General features: G+C 42.1%; 1 protein-coding gene across 6 annotated transcripts in view; it reads right to left on the bottom strand.

The window, feature by feature from the left end:
• Positions 1 to 19,857, bottom strand: part of LOC141107550 (antigen-presenting glycoprotein CD1d-like) — a 170,723-nt gene that overhangs the window by 43,383 nt on the left and 107,483 nt on the right. The gene's annotated exons all lie outside the window — the stretch shown is intronic.

Below are 19,857 nucleotides of genomic sequence, written 5' to 3'. Positions count from 1 at the left end.
TCCCTAAATAAATAGGTGCAATTTTGGGATCAATAGATTGAGTGCTAGTGGGGAAGAGCAAAGATAAGGTAGGTTCACTGACCCTATGGATAACAGTGGAAAATAAGCAAGAGAAAGTAGGGGTGGTGACACCTGAAGTAGGATGTGGCTGTGAGTGATACAAAGGGGTATAGAAGAAGATCTACGAGAAACAGGGAAAGGGGTAGACGAGTGCACATTGGTGAGGTGAGTACGAACCACCGAAGGTCGACGATTGGAAGTAGGTCCGAAGGTGCGGTGAAGAGAGTCCGTAGAAGCTGTGGTACAATCCTCCTTTCTTTTTTTAGGCAACCTATCCTGGGATAAATCCCGGTAGGTAGTGGAATTGCTAGGTGAGAAAGAAACAGAGGTGACATTAGGTGAATCAGGTACATCAGTGTCTGCTTTGGGTACATCAGAAGTAAATGGTTTAGAAAAAGGTTTATTGAATGAGGTTTGGTTCCACTTATAGGCATAACCATTGTCATGGGTTGACTTATGCCGAAGGAATTTGTTTTCCTTGGTGTTAATTACACTCAAGGTGTATTCCTCCAGATGCACCCGCAGATCTTTTTCTCGCTTGGTAAATCTGGTGGAAGTCACATGGAGAACAAGTCAAATCTTCTGGTCAACAGTACACTGTAATATGCTCCCTTACCTTTTGTGATTCAGTATACTGTATTATGGATTTTTAACCAATTGTAATACAATTTACTATTTTTTATTCTGAATATACTGTATTGAGTTGTTTATGGCACCGTAATAATCCCCTCTTCTCTGCTCCCTATTGTATTCAATCTTTGGGATGAGGTGCCTTATCTATTAAGGACATACCAATCACTATTCCTCTTTTTTCCGCGATCTAGGTGTTTTAATACACCACCCTTCGTGGTTGGATGTCCCTCTAGATAAAAACTATAATCATATGTGTTATATGCTTTAATAATTTTTGTGCAAGATTGTTCTCTTTTTGTATTCATTTTTCCATCTACTGTCTATCTCAGCAACTGTTTCAGATTTTGTACTTGTATTTAAATTTGTGTAGCATTTAGTTTGTGTGTAGACGGATACTAGTTTGGTTTCTCTTTCTGTGTAAATTTGAGCAGTGATTGTCATGGCTGATTTTTGTGGTGAGGCCTGGGAGGGCCTTATGATGAAAATTCGATCATCTCAAACTGAGGCCAATATTTCTGATGCAGATCTAGATCGTGCCTTCATGAGACTGCAGCGTCTTTTGGAAAAGAAAGTGCGTATTTATTGCATAAGTCATATTTTGAAAAATATTCCTAAAACTCCATTGTTCCGTGGGGTTGGAGAATTCATATATTCCAGAACATTAAGAAAATCAATGATTCTCTTATCCTCCCTGGCGGTTTTCCCAAGTGTGGCTCGGGGTTAAATTTCAGCACCATTAGCGGTAACCCCGAGCCACAGGATTACATTGCAGGATCCTGGTGCGGGTTACTTACCTTGTCCCGAGGATCCTGCGATGTCCCCCCGCTGTGTCTGCAGGCTCAGTCCTCTCCACGCTGTCCTGTGTGTCGGGCTCCTTTCCCTGCGAGCGTCGCGATGCACGGGGCGGAGCCTGGTGGCAAATTCAAAAAAGTGAAAATTCATAACACATACAGTACACTGTAATCTTACAGATTCCATTACTGTATGAAATCATTTCACATCCCTTTTGTCCCCAGTGCTTTGTCCAATGCCCTGCATTCAGTTTTATATGATATTTACTGTTCTTTCTGCCTGGAAACTGGAGATTGTCCATAGCAACCAAAAAGTGTCCCTTTACGTCAAAAGTGGTTTTAAACCAGCTAAGAAACAGCGATAGGAAATTAGAACACTTGCAGAATTGAGCAATAGTAAATCGTGGGCAATTTATTTTATTATTATTATTTTTTATAATTATTTATATTTATTTATTATTATTATAATTTATGATTTTGTGTTTCAAACTTCATCATACCCAGGATATCTACTAGACTCTTGGTGGACAGATTTAAGTGTGTTATTGCTAAGAATTACAGGCCTACAATATAAAACCCCAAATTTCTATGCAAAATAATTGTACCACTTTGAGACGCAAAAATCTGAAATAATCATACCGCCAGGGAGGTTAAACAATCTTGGGAACACAATCTCCAAATGTGCTCCTTTCATATGATTTCTCTCCTTTGTAAGCAATATGAGTCTGAACTCAACCATCTTGATCTTTAGATAAACAATTGGTATCAGGAACTTGTTCTCCATGTGACTTCCACCAGATTCACCAAGCGAGAAAAAGATCTGCGGTGCATCTGGAGGAATACACCTTGAGTGTCATTAACACCAAGAAAAACAAATTCCTTTGGGATAAGTCGGCCCATGACAATAGTTATGCCTATAAGTGGAGCCAAACCTCATCCAATAAACCCTTTTCTAAACCATTTACTTCTAATGTACCCAAAGCAGACAATGATGTACCTGATGCATCTAATGTCACCTCTGTTTCTTTCTCACCTAGCAATTCCACTACCTACCGGGATTTATCCCAGAATAGGTTACTTTAAAAGAGAAAGGGGATCGTACCACAGCTTCTACAGACTCTCTTCACCGCACCTTCGGACCTACTTCCATTCGTCAACCTTCGGTGGTTCGTACTCACCTCACCAATGTGAACAGATTTTTGTACTTAAACTTGGACTTACATTTTGTCCATCTGTTGACCTTGACAGATTTCAACTGATCAAGGATATACACCTGTTTGCCCGATGTTTGATGTTCAAAGGTATTTATGATAAATCCTCCCCAAGTGAGCTTCCTGATTTTCCCCATTTCTCTGCAGCGCCGTTTGGCTATATAATGCGCATGCGCGTGCGCAATCACGTACCCCTGATGACGTCAGTTTTGCCGAAACGGCCGTAGGGTCACAACGTCGACACGCATCGCGCATGCGCGAACTCATTTTAAACAGCTAAGGAGCTTTTTTCACTGTCACTTCTGCTGTAAGTGCTTTATATTTATTGTTTTGCTATAGTTTAAAGCGGGGTTCCACCCAAATTCTGAACATTATCTCTATGCATTCTCTTCCTTGCCTAGATGCTGACATGCTGTGTAAAAAAATTTAAATCACCGTAATTACCTTTTTTTTTCTAATCTTCTTAGCACTTCCTGATTTTCCTCCCATGGGAGTAGGCGTGTTTCTAGCCTCTCCCAGACCTCCCACAGTCCCCTGGGAGCTAGTCTCAGGCTTCCCAGCATGCATTGTGCAACAGCGTCATCACAACATCTCGGTGAATGCTGGGAGAACAGCATTCACCGCATCCAGGAAATACATGCTTGTGGGCTTCAAATGCCCACAATGATGATGGAAACCGCCTTCAGTGAATTTTATAAGCTATTCTTTACAACAAAATCGGACAAAGGCGGACTTATTAAACAGAACATGTGAGTAAATAATCATGAGAAGAAAAGTTTGTGAATGAACTCCAAAAAAAAAAACCGATAGATAGGTGGACCCCCGCTTTAATAAACCAAAGCCTTTTTTAGTCAATCTACACTATTGGAGTCCCTTTTGTATTTTTCTCTTGGGATTTGTGGCTTATTTGTGCCTGGCCCATCCGGGAAGAAGCACTGAAGGAATCCCTGGGAGCATTTCCTACATATTGGAGTCCCCGTTGCTGCAGACCATCTGTTTGGCGAGGAGAGCGGGAGAACAATCTAGGGAACCTATCATCTTCGAATATTTTCCACTACTAAGCCTGTATTGACCCCCCTGAGTAAGGGCAGTCGCAGGCTTTCTGGTAAGCCTCTAATTTTACCATCTGGTGGTGGGCTGCACTAGTGGTGGATCATGCAATCCCGAACCCTGCAATAGCCTTTTTTGGGTTTTTTTGGATTCATTTTTTCATTTGTGACACTCATGAACTTTAGATTATTTTGCTCTTATGAACTTTACTTTTCATTTGCACTTGTTTTTTTCTTTGTATACACCCTTTCAGGGTATGGACTCACATTAATAATTTTAATTACATATATGATTTTCACCATATTTGTATTTATTTTATGACGGAATAAGTTTAGGTCAATAATTCACATGTGTTCATAATATATATGTTTATTATATCACCAGTTCAGTGCTATACTGTTCGTTTTGACATACTTTTCTTCACTGATGTAACTTCACATATTGGAGATCTTTTTCATGGATTGTTTATAACATTTTGTGGTTAATATTTTTTCATCATTTTTTAGCATTATTATTATATCACTATTCATCATTTATGTCCAGCGCTACACTGATTAATATCCATACAATTTTTGCCTTATATCGGGGTTATAGTGTTTAGCAGCAGGACTCTTATCACAGTTTTTGTTTTTTAATGATTCTCTCATTTTATGTTTTCACCATTTATGCACGTAGTGCAGTTCTTCGTTTATTTTTAGTTTCCTAATTTTTGATATCCAGATCTGCTGCTTATGTTTTTCCTTAATATGGATATATTTGAGTACAGGTCCCAGGTAGTTACGGACACTACGGGTGGTTTTGATGGAAGGGGGGATCTGAGGGACGACCTGGCAGGATGTTTCCTCAGATTAAAAAACCTTACCATCACGGAAGTACATTTAAGATGGGACATTGCGTATCTAGAGGAGTATATAAAGGAAAATATGGTTCCCAGGAGCCTAAGATGGGAGGTCAATCCCCAGAAAGAAGACAATGAATTAGCAGAGTGGTTCAAGTATTTTAATGAAGCAGGGGTAGGTTTTTTACAATTTTTGGTGGCTAAAAAGAAACGTAGACTCACTATGCTTGATTTAGAAATCAATAGTATTAGGACTAAGCTTACCCCTTTTAAGGATGATCAGGAGTATTCACGCAGATCTGAGGCTATAAAAACCATACTGATCAAGGAAGAAACTGAACAAAAACAAAAGAAAAGGAGGAAGTATAACAGGGATGCTAAGGACTATAAGGACAACTTGGTCTTTAAATGGCAGATACCTCCCCCCCACTGATCCCCCTATCATCTCTGCTGATCATGGTTCACAGCTTCCGGCTGTGACTTATGAAACAAGGGCGGTTCCTGTATCCAATACATTGCATACATATCACAATTGCCCCCAACCCCCTAGAGGTAGGAAGCCACAACGGCACCTTAGCCAATCAAGGAACATGAGAGGGGGTAATAATTCTCTCTCCCGTTCATACCAGCACTCACCTCCACCTTGGAGACAGGAGGACCGGATGAATTATCAAGGTCGCAATAGTGGTTATCATCATTTTTATCTACAGAACCCCAGAGCTGGACGCGGCCATTATGAACATAATGATGAACGTGAACAGTATGAGGCCAATATTAACACTAGAAATAGATTTTCACCCTTGTTGAATACTACTGGGGATAATGTATTGGACTTGGGTGGTAACCATAACAATACTTGTCCCCCTCCAAGCCAACATACAGGAGAAAACCGTGTTAGACAGGATTTTCAGTTGGCTGGCAGGGGAAGAAACAAAAGGAATGGCGACGCAAGAGAGGGTGCAGAGGGGGGAGGAAACTTCACCCCAAAAAGGAGGAGAATTTAGACACTAATGGCATCATAAATTTGAGCACTAAAGAACTTTCAAAAGATGAGCTCGCCACTCTCAATAAGGGTTTGAAATTTGTTTCACCCCATAATCTTGACAAGTTCCAAATGTTTATTGACGTGCAAAAGTATACACGCAAACTTAACATTAAAAGGTAAATTATGAGTAACTTATCTAGACAACTAACCAGGGAAGCATCTGTGGTGGTCCATTCTGGGTTGTCTAATGCTTCGCTGTTCAATCCGCCTGGCAGTGCAGCACCCAATGTCAACATCTTTCGTGACTTGGTGCTGAGTGATTTAACTAAGTTGAAATTGAGATCAGTGCGGGCTCAGCAGAACATCAAAGTAGGATTAGAGACATTATGGAATAGGAAGGACATAATTATATGCCCCACGGATAAAGGCGGGGCTATTGTCATCCTGGATAAAGATTCCTATGGAGAGAATCCTTTCGGATACGGATACCTATTATCCTTTGCCATCAGACCCAACAGCCGCGTACAAACGTGAACTGAGTGCACTAATAGAAAAAGGGTATGATATGGGGATTTTAAAAATAGAAAAGAAAAGGAACATTTGGTTCCCTTGGCCCCCCGGTTACCGGTTATATATATCTTGCCAAAAGTCCACAAAACTCTATTGAACCCCCCGGGAAGGCCCATCATCAGTGGTATTGATTCTATTACATCACGTGTTGGTAAATACATTGACTTTTATCTTCAGCCACTGGTGATGGGCACACCCTCATTCCTTAAGGACTCAAAACATGTTCTTAATCTATTGAGTGAGGTGGAATGGAAGGCCACTTATATGCTGGTGACAGCTGATGTCGCATCACTCTATACATCGATATCTCACCAACTGGGACATGAGGCGGTGCAACATTTTCTCTATCGGGACTCCAATATCCCCGTCACACAATGTAATTTTGTGATGGAGCTATTGGACTTCTCGATGGAGCACAACCACTTTTGGCATTATGGTGCACATTATTTGCAAGTGAAGGGGGTGGCCATGGGGGCTAAATTTGCCCCCAGCATGGCCAACCTCTTCATGGCCAAATGGGAGGAAGATGAAGTTCTACATGACAAGCCTGTCCAGCTTGGCATGTGGAAAAGATTTATAGATGATGTCCTATTTATATGGGACGGTGATGCAGAATCTGTTGCTTCTTATTTGTCTGTTCTCAATAATAACAACAAGGGTATAGTGCTCAGTTATGAAGCTAGCCCGACTCAGATCCACTTTTTGGATCTGGTTATTAATATCGTTAACGGAAGGATCACCACTTCCACCTTCTTTAAACCAACTGACAGGAACAGCTTCATCCCTCTTGATTCCTGTCACCATCGTTCCTGGTTAACAGCTGTCCCCAAAAGACAATTTCTGCGATTGAGGCAGAATTGTTCAGATGTAGAACAATTCTATAGGGAAGCCTCTACTTTAAGATCCAGATTTTTAAACAAGGGCTATGATTCAATGACTCTTGATTCCTTAATCTTAGAGGTAGGAAATAGGGACCGCAGGGACCTATTAGTGGACAAACCTCTCCGAACTGATGATAGAGAGGATTTCGGACTTGCTTTCATTACTACCTATTCAAGCCAACATTGGGCCATAAAAAGGTTCATAAAAAAACATTGGCCAGTTATCAAAAATGACCGGATCCTTTGGCCCTTACTGTCTGACAAACCTCGGGTTTTGTTCAGGGGGGCTACCAGTTTCAGGCACATGCTGGCACCCAATGTTCCAGACCCACCTGTGCGTTTGAGCTTTTTTGGTGATCTTAAGGGGTTTTCCCCATGTAGAAGGTGCACAGTGTGTAGGGTTAACACACTAAAAGACAGGAGATTGAATTTACTTCAGTTAATACGGGTCTAACATATCCTATTAAATCACTTATCACATGTACCACCAAATGTGTTGTATACCTTCTGAGGTGCCCTTGCGGGTTGGAGTATGTGGGACATACTGTTGGAAAGTTGCACACGAGGCTGGGTGAGGATATCACTAAAATTAAGCAAGGCTTCGATAAGCACAATGTTTCCAGACACTATGATCTTGTGCACAACCGAGACCCAACTGGCACTACCTTTATTGGTATGGAGAAATACGTCCCCCATTGGCGTGGCAGCAATGGTAAGAGGACCATTTCTAGATACGAGACTAATTGGATCTATAGATTGGGCTCTCATGCCCCCAATGGCTTGAATATAGAATGGGACATCAACTGTTTTATTAATAACAGTTGATGTCCCTTTTGAAGTATTTTGTCCTCCTTTAATAATGAGATTGTTTCCTGTTGTTGTTCCTTATTACTTCTGTTTTTATTTTTTATTGCCTAGGGATATATTCACTGGGATCCCCACTCATGACTATATGTTTATGACAAGCATATAATTGGAGATGTCCTTATGAGAATTTTATTGGAAGAGCCCCTTACTGTTAGGAAGGATGGTATTTGTTATGATACTCATCCGTATTAAATATTTGGGCTGTATTAACTAACATTTATCTTGAAGCTAAATACGTTTTTAATTTTAATTTTAAATCTTTAATTTTTGATTTAATTCCACCCCATTTACATTTTTAATATTATTTTCTTTAGTATATTAAATGGCATGTATTGGGGGGACATGTTATTGTTTACAAGTCTGATAGTATCTTTTGCTGCCAAATGTTTGCATTGTAGAACCCTTTTTATCTATTTTTTTATTTGATTAGGGATTTTGCAAATGTCCACTAGATGGCACTGTTTTGGATAGTTTGTGTTTATTCCATATATGTTCAGCAAGTGTCCCAGCTGTTTATCATTGGTGCGCTGGGTGTTTCCTATTGTGTCCCCAGATTAGGAACCTCAGATAAACCAATCATGATATCCAGCTCGGTCCCAGCTAGCCAATGACGCTGCTCTCTGCAGCGCCGTTTGGCTATATAATGCGCATGCGGGTGCACGATCACGTACCCCTGATGACGTCAGTTGTGACGAAACGGTCGTAGGGTCACAACGTCGACATGCATCGCTCATGCGCGAACTCATTTTAAACAGCTAAGGAGCTTTTTTCACTGTCACTTCTGCTGTAAGTGCTTTATATTTATTGTTTTTCTATAGTTTAATAAACCGAAGCCTTTTTTAGTCAATCTACACTATTGGAATCCCTTTTGTCTTTTTCTCTTGGGATTTGTGGCTTATTTGTGCCTGGCCCATCCGGGAAGAAGCACTGAAGGAATCCCTGGGAGCATTTCCTCCATATTGGAGTCCCCGTTGCTGCGGACCATCTGTTTGGAGAGGAGAGCGGGAGAACAATCTAGGGAACCTATCATCTTTGGATATTTTCCACTACTAAGCCTGTATTGATCACCCTGAGTAAGGGCGGTCGCAGGCTTTCTGGTAAGCCTCTAATTTTACCATCTGGTGGTGGGCTGCACTAGCGGTGGATCATGCAATCCCGAACCCTAGAATAGCCTTTTTTGGATTTTTTTGGATTCATTTTTTCATTTGTGACACTCATGAACTTTAGCTTATTTTGCTCTTATGAACTTTACTTTTCATTTGCACTAGTTTTTTTCATTGTATACACCCTTTCAGGGTATGGACTCACATTAATAATTATTATTACATATATGATTTTCACCATTTTTGTATTTACTTTATGACGGAATAAGTTTAGGTCAATAATTCACATGTGTTCATAATATATATGTTTATTATATCACCAGTTCAGTGCTATACTGTTCGTTTTGACATACTTTTCTTCACTGATGTAACTTCACATATTGGAGATCTTTTTCATGGATTGTTTATAACATATTTTGTGGTTAATATTTTTTCATAATTTTTTAGTATTATTATTATATCACTATTCATCATTTATGTCCAGCGCTACACTGATTAATATCCATCGTGAGCATTATAACCTAATCTTCAAAGCCTATCAACTGGGCACAATTGACTTGAACACCTGGAACTATTTAAATGTAAAAGACCCTAAGATACCCACCTTTTACTCTCTTCCAAAGGTGCACAAGTCTTTAAAACACCCTCCTGGACGACCGATCGTTTCGGGTTGCCTGAGTTTAACTGAGAATGCCAGTGCCTTGGTAGACAAATATCTAAAACCGTATGTGACGTCTCTTTTTTCTTATGTTCAAGATACTATCGATTTGCTTCGAAATATAGATGGCAAACAAATTCCTCCGAATACTTGGTTGGTAGCTTTGGATGTGGAAAGTCTGTAAAACTCTATCATAGAGGTCATCCATGGCCAATTAAATGAACATGGACCTTTGTGGAGTTCATATAGCCAGTTCGTCCTTCAGTTGTTAGAGTTCATCCTAACTAGAAATGTGTTCATGTTCGGTCACTCCCACTACCTCCAGGTGCAGGGTGTGGCTATGGGGACCAAGTGTGCCCCTTCCTATGCCAACCTGTACCTGGGGGGGTGGGAGAGGGACCTTTTTGCCAAGGATTCCTTATCTGAACTACTAAAGCATGTCATTGCCTGGCATAAGCATATTGATGCTATTCTTATCTTTTGGTCAGGTACTCGGGATGAACTCACACAACTGATGGACCAACTGGCCATCAATGATTACAACCTTGCCTTTACGATGAAATGTAGCCAGTCCAGGATACACTTTTTGGATTTACAAATTTATGTGGACAACAATGGGATTTTACATTCTTCTTTATATCGTATCTGCGGGCAATACGATATTACACGCCACTAGTGCACACCCACAACCTTTATTGGACAGCATCCCCTATAGTCAGTTTCTCCGACTTAGGAGAAACTGTACTTTGGATGATGAATTTTATCGGGCATCCAAATATTTATATGAAAGACGTCATCAAAGAGGATACAGTCGATCTTAACTTAAAAGGGCATTCAATACAGTAGTTAAACTCAACAGACGAGATCTCATTCATTTGAAAAAACCTTCCAGATCTGACCAATCGGTCCGCATTATTACCCAGTTCTCCAAACAACATATGCAGACGAGAGCCATTTTAAAAAAATTCTGGCCCCTATTGATGGCAGATAACACCATCAGTAAATATGTAAAATCTTATCCGGAGATTACTTACCGACGGGCTCCCTCTATGAGGGACCGTCTGGTTACCACATGTGTAGAAACTCAGTTAATCCTACAACTACTGGCACTTTCCCTTGTGGACGTTGTGACATTTGCTCTTTGATCACTAATTCTAGAGATACTATTCTCCCTAACGGTCAGACCCATACTGTTAAACATAGAGTCACATGTAAAACTATTGGCGTGGTCTACTTAGCCATCTGCGCATGCAGATGTTTTTACGTCTGTAAGATGAAACTCTCTTTTTTTAAGCGCATTAAGGATCACATTATGCCATTATACAAACAACTTACTACCACTGCCCTCAACAGACACATTGCTATTCAACATGATTATGATGCCAACTTTGTTTGTTTTGCCGCATTGGAGCATGTACCCTTACATGCTCGAGGCGGTGGTATTGAAGTTACTTTATTACAGTTGGAGACCAAGTGGATACATTGCTTGGATTCTATTAAATATCCCAGTCTGAACTAATACATTAGCTTTAAATCATTTTTAAAACTTAATCTTAGTTTTGACTTGTTTTTATTTATTTGTAGACCCCACCATAACTAGGTTCAGCTTTGTCTCCAACTGGTTTGATTGGGATTATTGCGTTCGGCCCCTCTTATGTTCCATCTTGCTCTCCCCATTTTTCTGATTTTGATATTCACTGCTCTTCCGATCCCTTTACCATCCTGGGATCAACATAGTGAGAGTTCCAGCTATATATCTATTGTGTTAAATCATTTATTGTGTTTTCTTTTTATAGTCATTTGTTCTCCTTTTGCTCTTATCTATTATTTTTATTTTTACTTATTATTTCATTATATTGTTTTTTCATTATTTGTTTATTATTCCAATTCATAATCATGCACATGCTATATCTGTGTTGGTCCTTGTGTGTAGGGATGAGCTTCGTGTTCGATTTGAACATCGGCTCTTCGCCAGTTTGCCGAACAGCAAACAATTTGGGGGGTTTGGGGCAAATTAGAAAGCCACGGAACACTCTTTAAAAGTCTATGGGAGAAATCAAAAGTGCTAATTTTAAAGGCTTATATGCATGGTATTGTCATAAAAAGTGTTTGGGGACCTGGGTCCTGCCCCAGGGGACATGGATCAATGCAAAAAAAAGTTTTAAAAACAGCCGTTTTTTCAGGAGCAGTGATTTTAATAATGCTTAAAGTGAAATAATAAAAGTGTAATATTCCTTTAAATTTCGTACCTGGGGGGGTGTCTATAGTATTCCTGTAAAGGGGCGCATGTTTCCTGTGTTTAGAACAGTCTGACAGCAAAATGACATTTCAAAGGAAAAAAAGTCATTTAAAACTAGGGATCAGCTTCGAGTTCGAGTCAAACTCATGTTCGACTCGAACATCAGCTGTTCGCCAGTTCGCCGAACAGCGAACAATTTGGGGTGTTCGCGGCAAATTCGAATGCCGCGGAACACCCTTTAAAAGTCTATGGGAGAAATCAAAAGTTCTAATTTTAAAGGCTTATATGCATGGTATTGTCATAAAAAGTGTTTGGGGACCCAGGTCCTGCCCCAGGGGACATGTATCAATGCAAAAATGGCCGTTTTTTCGGGAGCAGTGACTTTAATAATGCTTAAAGTCAAACAATAAAAGTGTAATATCCCTTTAAATTTCGTACCTGGGGGGTGTCTATAGTATGCCTGTAAAGGGGCGCATGTTTTCCGTGTTTAGAACAGTCTGACAGCAAAATGACATTTCAAAGGAAAAAAGTCATTTAAAACTACTCGCGGCTATACTGAATTGCCGCCCGAAAATACACATAAAAGTTCATTGATAAAAACGGCATGGGAATTCCCCACAGGGGAACCCCAAACCAAAATTAAAAAAAAAAAATTATGTGGGGGTCCCCCTAAATTCCATACCAGGCCCTTCAGGTCTGGTATGGTTATTAAGGGGAACCCCGGCCAAAAAAAAAAAAAAATTGGCGTGGGGTCAGCCTCAAAATCTTTACCAGACCCTTCAGGTCTGGTATGGATTTTAAAAGGAACCCCGTGCCAAAATAAAAAAAAAATGGCGTGGGGTACCCCCAAAAATCCATACCAGACCCTTATCCGAGCACGCAACCTGGCAGGCCGCAGGAAAAGAGGGGGGACGAGAGAGCGCCCCCCCCCCCTCCTGAACCGTACCAGGCCACATGCCCTCAACATTGGGAGGGTGCTTTGGGGGTAGCCCCCCAAAACACCTCGTCCCCATGTTGATGGGGACAAGGGCCTCATCCCCACAACCCTTGCCCGGTGGTTGTGAGGGTCTGCGGGCAGGGTCTTATCGGAATCTGGAAGCCCCCTTTAACAAGGGGACCCCCAGATCCCGGCCCTCCCCCCTGTGTGAAATGGTAAGGGGGTACAAAAGTACCCCTACCATTTAAAAAAAAATGTCAAAAATGTTAAAAATGACAAGAGACAGTTTTTGACAATTCCTTTATTTAAATGCTTCTTCTTTCTTCTATTTTCTATCTTCTTTCATCTATCTTCTTTCTTCTATCGGTTTCTTTCTCCATCTTCTTCTTCTTCTGGTTCTTGTTCTTCTGGTTCTTCATCCGGTCTTCTCGTCCGGCATCTTCCTCAGCGGCGCCGTCTTCACTTCATCTTCTTTCCTCGGGCCGCTCCGCATCCACGATTGGATGGGAGGCTCCCGCTGTGTGACGCTTCTCCTCTTCTGACAGTTCTTAAATAACGGAGGGCGGGTGACCCCGCCCCCCTCTGACGCAGGGCGGGTGACCCCGCCCCCCTCTGACGTCACGGGGAATGCCATAGGGAAGTGCCCGTGCATCAGAGGCTCCCCCACCCGGTGACCTCGCACGGGGACTTGACGGGGACTTCCCTGTGGCATTCCCCGTGATGTCAGAGGGGACGGGATCACCCTCCATTATTTATGAACCCTCAGAAGACGAGAAACGTCACACAGCGGGTGCCTCCCATCATGGATGCGGAGTGGCCAGAGAAGAAGAAGGGAAAAAGACGCCGCGGAGGAAGATGCTGGATGAGAACACCGGAGGAAGAACCAGAAGAACCAGAAGAAGAAGAAGATGGAGGAAGAAACCAAAGGAAGATAGAAGAAAGAAGATAGAAGAAAGAAGATGGAAAAAAGAAGACTTTAAATAAAGGAATTGTCAAAAACTGTCTCTTGTCATTTTTAACATTTTTGACAGTTTTTTTGAAATGGTAGGGGTACTTTTGTACCCCCTTACCATTTCACACGGGGGGGCGGGATCTGGGGGTCCCCTTGTTAAAGGGGGCTTCCAGATTCCGATAAGCCCCCCACCCGCAGACCCCCCGCCCTTGTCCTCATCAACATGGGGGCAAGGTGCTTTGGGGGGCTACCCCAAAGCACCTTCCCAATGTTGAGGGCATGTGGCCTGGTATGGTTCAGGAGGGGGGGCGCTCTCTTGTCCCCCCCTCTTTTCCTGCGGCCTGCCAGGTTGCGTGCTCAGATAAGGGTCTGGTATGGATTTTTGGGGGGACCCCATGCCATTTTTTTTTTTTAATTTTGGCGCAGGGTTCCCCTTAAAATCCATACCAGACCTGAAGGGTCTGGTATAGATTTTGAGGGGGACCCCAAGCCATTTTTTTTTAAATCTTGGCCGGGGTTCCCCTTAATATCCATACCAGACCTGAAGGGCCTGGTATAGAATTTAGGGGGACCCCCCCACGCCATTTTTTTAAAAAAAATTTGGTTCGGGGTTTCCCTGTGGGGAATTCCCATGCCGTTTTTATCAATGAACTTTTATGTGTATTGTCGGACCGACAATTCATTAATAGACGCGAGTTGTTTTAAATGACTTTTTTTCCTTTGAAATGTCATTTTGCTGTCAGACTGTTCTAAACATGGGAAACATGCGCCCCTTTACAGGCATACTATAGACACCCCCCAGGTATGAAATTTAAAGGAATATTACACTTTTGTTGTTTCACTTTTACGCATTATTAAAATCACTGCTCCCGAAAAAACAGCCGTTTTTAAAACTTTTTTTTGCATTAATCCATGTCCCCTGGGGCAGGACCCAGGTCCCTAAACACTTTTTATGACAATAACTTGCATATAAGCCTTTAAAATTAGCACTTTTGATTATTCATGTTCGAGTCCCATAGACTTTAACGGTGTTCGCGTGTTCAAACAAATTTTTTGCCTGTTCGCATGTTCTGGTGCGAACCGAACAGGGGGGTGTTCGGCTCATCTAATATTTCCCCTTCGCATATCTGATTATCAGGTTCTAGTATATCTTTAGTCTAGCTTCAAATATATACACTACTCTGTGTTCATTCGCTGCACGATTGGCTGTTTGGATGAACCGTCTTGCTTATGGAACATTGCATGGCTGTTCCTTGTCCGTTCCGCTCCCTGATCTCCCCTCTGCCTTTGCCACTTCCCCTTTCCATCCTTCCCCCTCATCTCTGGTTCCCTTCGGTGCCTGGCCAGGAACCGTATACCTAGTAACAGCCCTTAGCTGTATGGACACCCTAGGGCTGACTGTCTCTGACAGCTATCTCGTCCCCCGGCCTCTCTCTGCCCCTTGCCTTCCACACTGAACATCTGCCTCCCTTAACATCCTCCCATTGGTTGCTGGCTGCCCCCCGCTCTATTAGCAGGTTCACGATTTGGTCATGCCCACCGCTGTCTGCACCGCACGGCTATTGCCATGCGACACAGTACACCTTGTGCTTGGCCTTCTGGGCATTGTAGGCACCATGTCGATGACAGTACGCAGGCGCATTGGCCGCCTCTCATCTGCTCCTGATTAGTCATTAATTGGCGCCAATCACGTGGGGGGCTTTAAAGGTAGACGCCGTTAGTCCTCTTTGGCTGGCATATTGGGCCGCTGTTTTGTTAGACTGTCCTGTTGGAGGTAATACTTATCCTGGTAATTTTTGTTGTTTCTTCTGGTCCTGTCCCTTAGTTGTGGATGGGAGTCGATAGGTATCATCATTCATTGGGTTATGCTTTGTCCCATTAATCAGGTTTATGCACGCTGTTTGTGTGGATATCCTTCTGTTGGTGCTTACCTCCTGATCAAGCACGTTGAAGCCCTGGACTGTATCTCTTTGATTCCAGACTCCAGGGTAAGCCTTGAACCAATATTCAGTGAGGTTCCTTCACAAATTCTGCCTGCATTCTTTTTCATTTTTTCATTATTGTCCTTTTTCTTAATAAAAAATCCTCTTCTCTCTAATTTAGTTAACTTCTTGTCAACCAATCAGTATATTCGCTCTTTCTGGACTAATTACACAACATTGGTCTCAACAGCGCCCCTTTCTATGATACCATTTTTTGCTTTTGGTATGTATTGAGGCATTTTAGCCCTTTTCTTTATAATATAGTTGAGCTTTTTATAGCCTTATGTTTGTTTTACTTTTTACAGCTTTTATGTAGGTTTCCCCTTTAGCCCTCTACAGCCATATATTGGCAGTGTGGGGTTGCTGGCCCGTTGACAATGGACCGCATTCTCCTTGCCCCGATGGGCTTCTAGGGTATGTTTGGATGATCCTTTGTGAACATAGGGATTATTTTCCACCATATGGCGTTCCATCTGGGGGATGGGGTTTCTGGGAGGGGATCAGACATGGTTTAACCATGCAGCCTAATTGTCTAGTGACGCGCACAGTGTTGTTGTTTGGTCTTTCACTTTTCAAAAAACGAATGTTTTTATGGGTTTCTTTCTTCTCAGAGCTACAACTGTTTATTGTCTGTTTATTGTCATATTTTATTCCCCTAATGAAGCCAATGTTTTGGCAAGGCTAGTAGGGACGAATTGACCTGCTGTAACCCACCATCATCTTCTGGTCAACAGTACGCTGTAATATGCTCCCTTACCTTGTGTGATACTGTATTTATGGATTTTTAACCAATTGTAATAAAATTTACAATTTTTTATTCTGAATATACTGTATTGAGTTGTTTATGGCACCGTAATAATCCCCTGCTCCCTACTGTATTCACTAAGAATGAATTAACAGCAAATAAAACGCAGTAAAATAAATAAATGTGGTAAATCAGTTGTCAAAGTTCAATCCACCAAGAATTTAACGTTAAATAACGAATGCGGTATTTTTTCGATTGTTCAGTAGCTACCACATTTTCTCATGCGGTAATTTCTCGGCAATGTGTTGGTGGTTAAGGGTTGTTTAACCGCTTGCCGACCAGCCTCCGTCAGTACAGTATACTGCGGCAGGTAGGTTCGGCTGCGCGAATCGCCGTAGGTGTATGTCGACTGCTTTAAGAGCAATAGCAGACACCCTCGGCGTGTCACCGGAGCCGATGCGCGTGGCTGGTGGCCGCGATGTCTTCCAGCCACCCACGATCGCTCCACAGAGAGCCAGAATGGGGATCTGCCAATGTAAACAAACAGATCCCCATTCTGACAGGGGAGTAGAGAGAGATTGTCTGTTCCTAGTGATCAGGAACAGCGATCTCTCTGTATTCCCAGTCAGTCCCCCCCCCCCCCCAGTTAGACCCCTTTCACACTGAAGGCGCTTTTCAGGCATTTTAGCGCTAAAAATAGCAACTGAAAAGTGCCTCTCAAGCCTTCCCAGTGTGAAAGCTTGAGTATACACCGCTCCTGCACTGCCCATGACATTGAAATCGATGGGCAGCGCTGCCGAAGGGCCTGCAAAGCGATTTGGCAGCAGCGCTTTTAACCCCTTGTTAACTGCTTCTTTGGGGGTTAAAAGCACCCCGCTCAAGCCCCCACAGCGCCGGAAAAACGAGCAGTGCTTTATCGCTAATGCAGCCCGCGCCCCAGGGCTCTTGGGAACACTTCCCTGCCAGTGTTATTTATACAGTAATCAGTGGCTATTTTTAGCACTGATCGCTGTATAAATGGCACTGGTCCCAAAAAAGTGTCAAAAGTGTCCAATTTGTCCGCGGCAATGTCACAGTCCCGCTAAAAATCACTTATCACCGCCATTACTTGTAAAAAAAAAAATTAATGATAAAAATGCCATAAATATATCCCCTATTTTGTACAAGCTATAACTTTTGCACAAACCAAGCAATATATGCTTATTGCAGTTTTTTTTACTAAAAATATGTAGAAGAAAACATATTGGCCTAAACTGATGAAGACTTTTTTTTTTGTATATCTATTATAGCAAAAAGTAAAAAATATAGTTTTTTTTCAAAATTGACAGCCTTTTTTTGTTTATAGCGCAAAAAACAAACAAACGCAGAGGTGATCAAATACCACCAAAATAAAGCTCTATTTGTGGAAAAAAAAAGGACATAAGTTTTGTTTGTGTACAGCATCGCATGACCACGCAATTGTCAGTTAAAGCGACGCAGTGCCTTATCGCAAAAAATGGCCTGGTCATTAAGGGGGTAAATCCTTCCAGGCTTGAAGTGGTTAAAGTGGTGTTCCACCCAAAAAAAAACAAATTCATGAATGTGCCTAAAGAAATTAAAAAAAAAAATTTAGAAATTTTTTTTTTTTTTTACTCACCTCTAAATGGTTGTTGCTAAGGGGTCCCTTGTAGTCTGCCTCCTTCAGTGCCTGGGCTCTTGACATCACTTCCCCTCAGCACAGGAAGGGCTCAGTTCTGCCCCCTCCCTCTTGTCAATCATCTGGGACACGTGACGACAGGTCCCAGATGATTGCGCGCCCAATCACGGCGCGCATGCGTAGTGGGTGCCCGGCTGTGAAGCCACAGTCGGGCGTCCACAGTTACAATGCCAGCGCCGCCGAACGGAGGGGGAGATGAGCGGGGCTTCGATCCCCCGCATCGCTGGACCCTGGGACAGGTAAGTGTCCGATTATTAAAAGTTAGCAGCTGCAGTATTTGTAGCTGCTGACTTTTAATTTTTTTTTTATAATGGAAACACTGCTTTAAGGTAATTTTCTTATACCATTTTACGTTATAACCTGTTTGTTATTTTTCTTTTGCAAAATATACGTAATATTTTTACCATACTTACCATAATTCTCCTTTACTGGCAGCTCATTATGTCAGCCTACGAATGGGTCAGCTCCACCCCTCTGATCCCACAGGACAACCCCTTGCTCAAATAAAAGGAAGCATTCCCCCATACCCCATTGTTCCTAACACTCGCGTCAGAACACCAGGGCGGGAAACCCTAGGCTGACATGATGAGCGCCCAGGAAAGGAAAATTACGATAAGCATGGTAACAATTTTCCATATTCCTGGGGCTAATCATGTCAGCCTACGAGTGGGTTATAGCTAGCATGAAAGGTATGGGCGGGACCAAGCAAAATAAAGAAAACCAAGAAACTACGCAGACTGAATGCAAAAGAATTTAAAAAAATAAAAAAATAAAAAATCACACAGAAAGCAGAAAAACAAGCACCAAGGTGCCCAAAGCCCAGAAAGGGTCATCCATCATGTCCAAATAGTAATAGTAGGTGGAAGCATTAGGGGACTTTCAGCTGGCAGCCTTATAGCATTTCCACTGGAAATGACTTGCCCACAAAGCCGATGTTGCCATTGTGGAATGCGCATGAACCCCCTCTGGAGGGGAAAGACCCGAAGTTACCTATGCCCATCTGATGGTTTGGACTAGCCAAGAGGAACAGGATCCATTTTAGGACTTACTGATAGATGAACCAGTTATCCGCCAGCCTGAACTTCTGCTTTCTCTCCAGATACGTGGAAAAAAATTACCTAAAAAATGCGTCCACCCTTGACCAATCTTCCTGTCCCGAAATTGCAGACAAAGAAAATTGCACCACTTCCCAACTTATATGAAAAGGTCCAACCTTTTGAAGAAAAGATAGAACTGGATTTAGAAATGCTCTGTCTTGAAACAGCTCACAACATGGAGACTTGGCTGAGAAAGCCTGAATTTTCTCAGAGATCTGACTGGTTGTTGATTTAGCTATAAGGTTGCTTGCATACGTGCCACCAAACAAATCAAACAAATATTCTACGAAATGAACAGTTAGAGCTGAAACGGACGACAGCTGGACCACACTGTAACTAAGCCCTTTGTCTAGGGTCGATTGGAAGAACTTCAAGACCTCAATATGAGAGGAAGACTCAGGATTGAATCGAATAATCACTGCCAACCCAAAGATATTTTCCACATGCTAAAGTACGTAGCATTCAAGGATATCTTACAAGATTCTAGAAGCATCCACTAAACCTCTTCTATTATGCCCACCTGGGCTAGCCTGCTTCTTACAAATAACTAGGCTGTCCAATT

The sequence above is a fragment of the Aquarana catesbeiana genome, linkage group LG09 (assembly GCF_042186555.1).
Source record: "Aquarana catesbeiana isolate 2022-GZ linkage group LG09, ASM4218655v1, whole genome shotgun sequence".
In the NCBI taxonomy this organism is placed as follows: Eukaryota; Metazoa; Chordata; class Amphibia; order Anura; family Ranidae; genus Aquarana; species Aquarana catesbeiana.
Note: the sequence above shows the minus strand (reverse complement) of the source record. Positions and strands in the feature narration are given on the sequence as shown.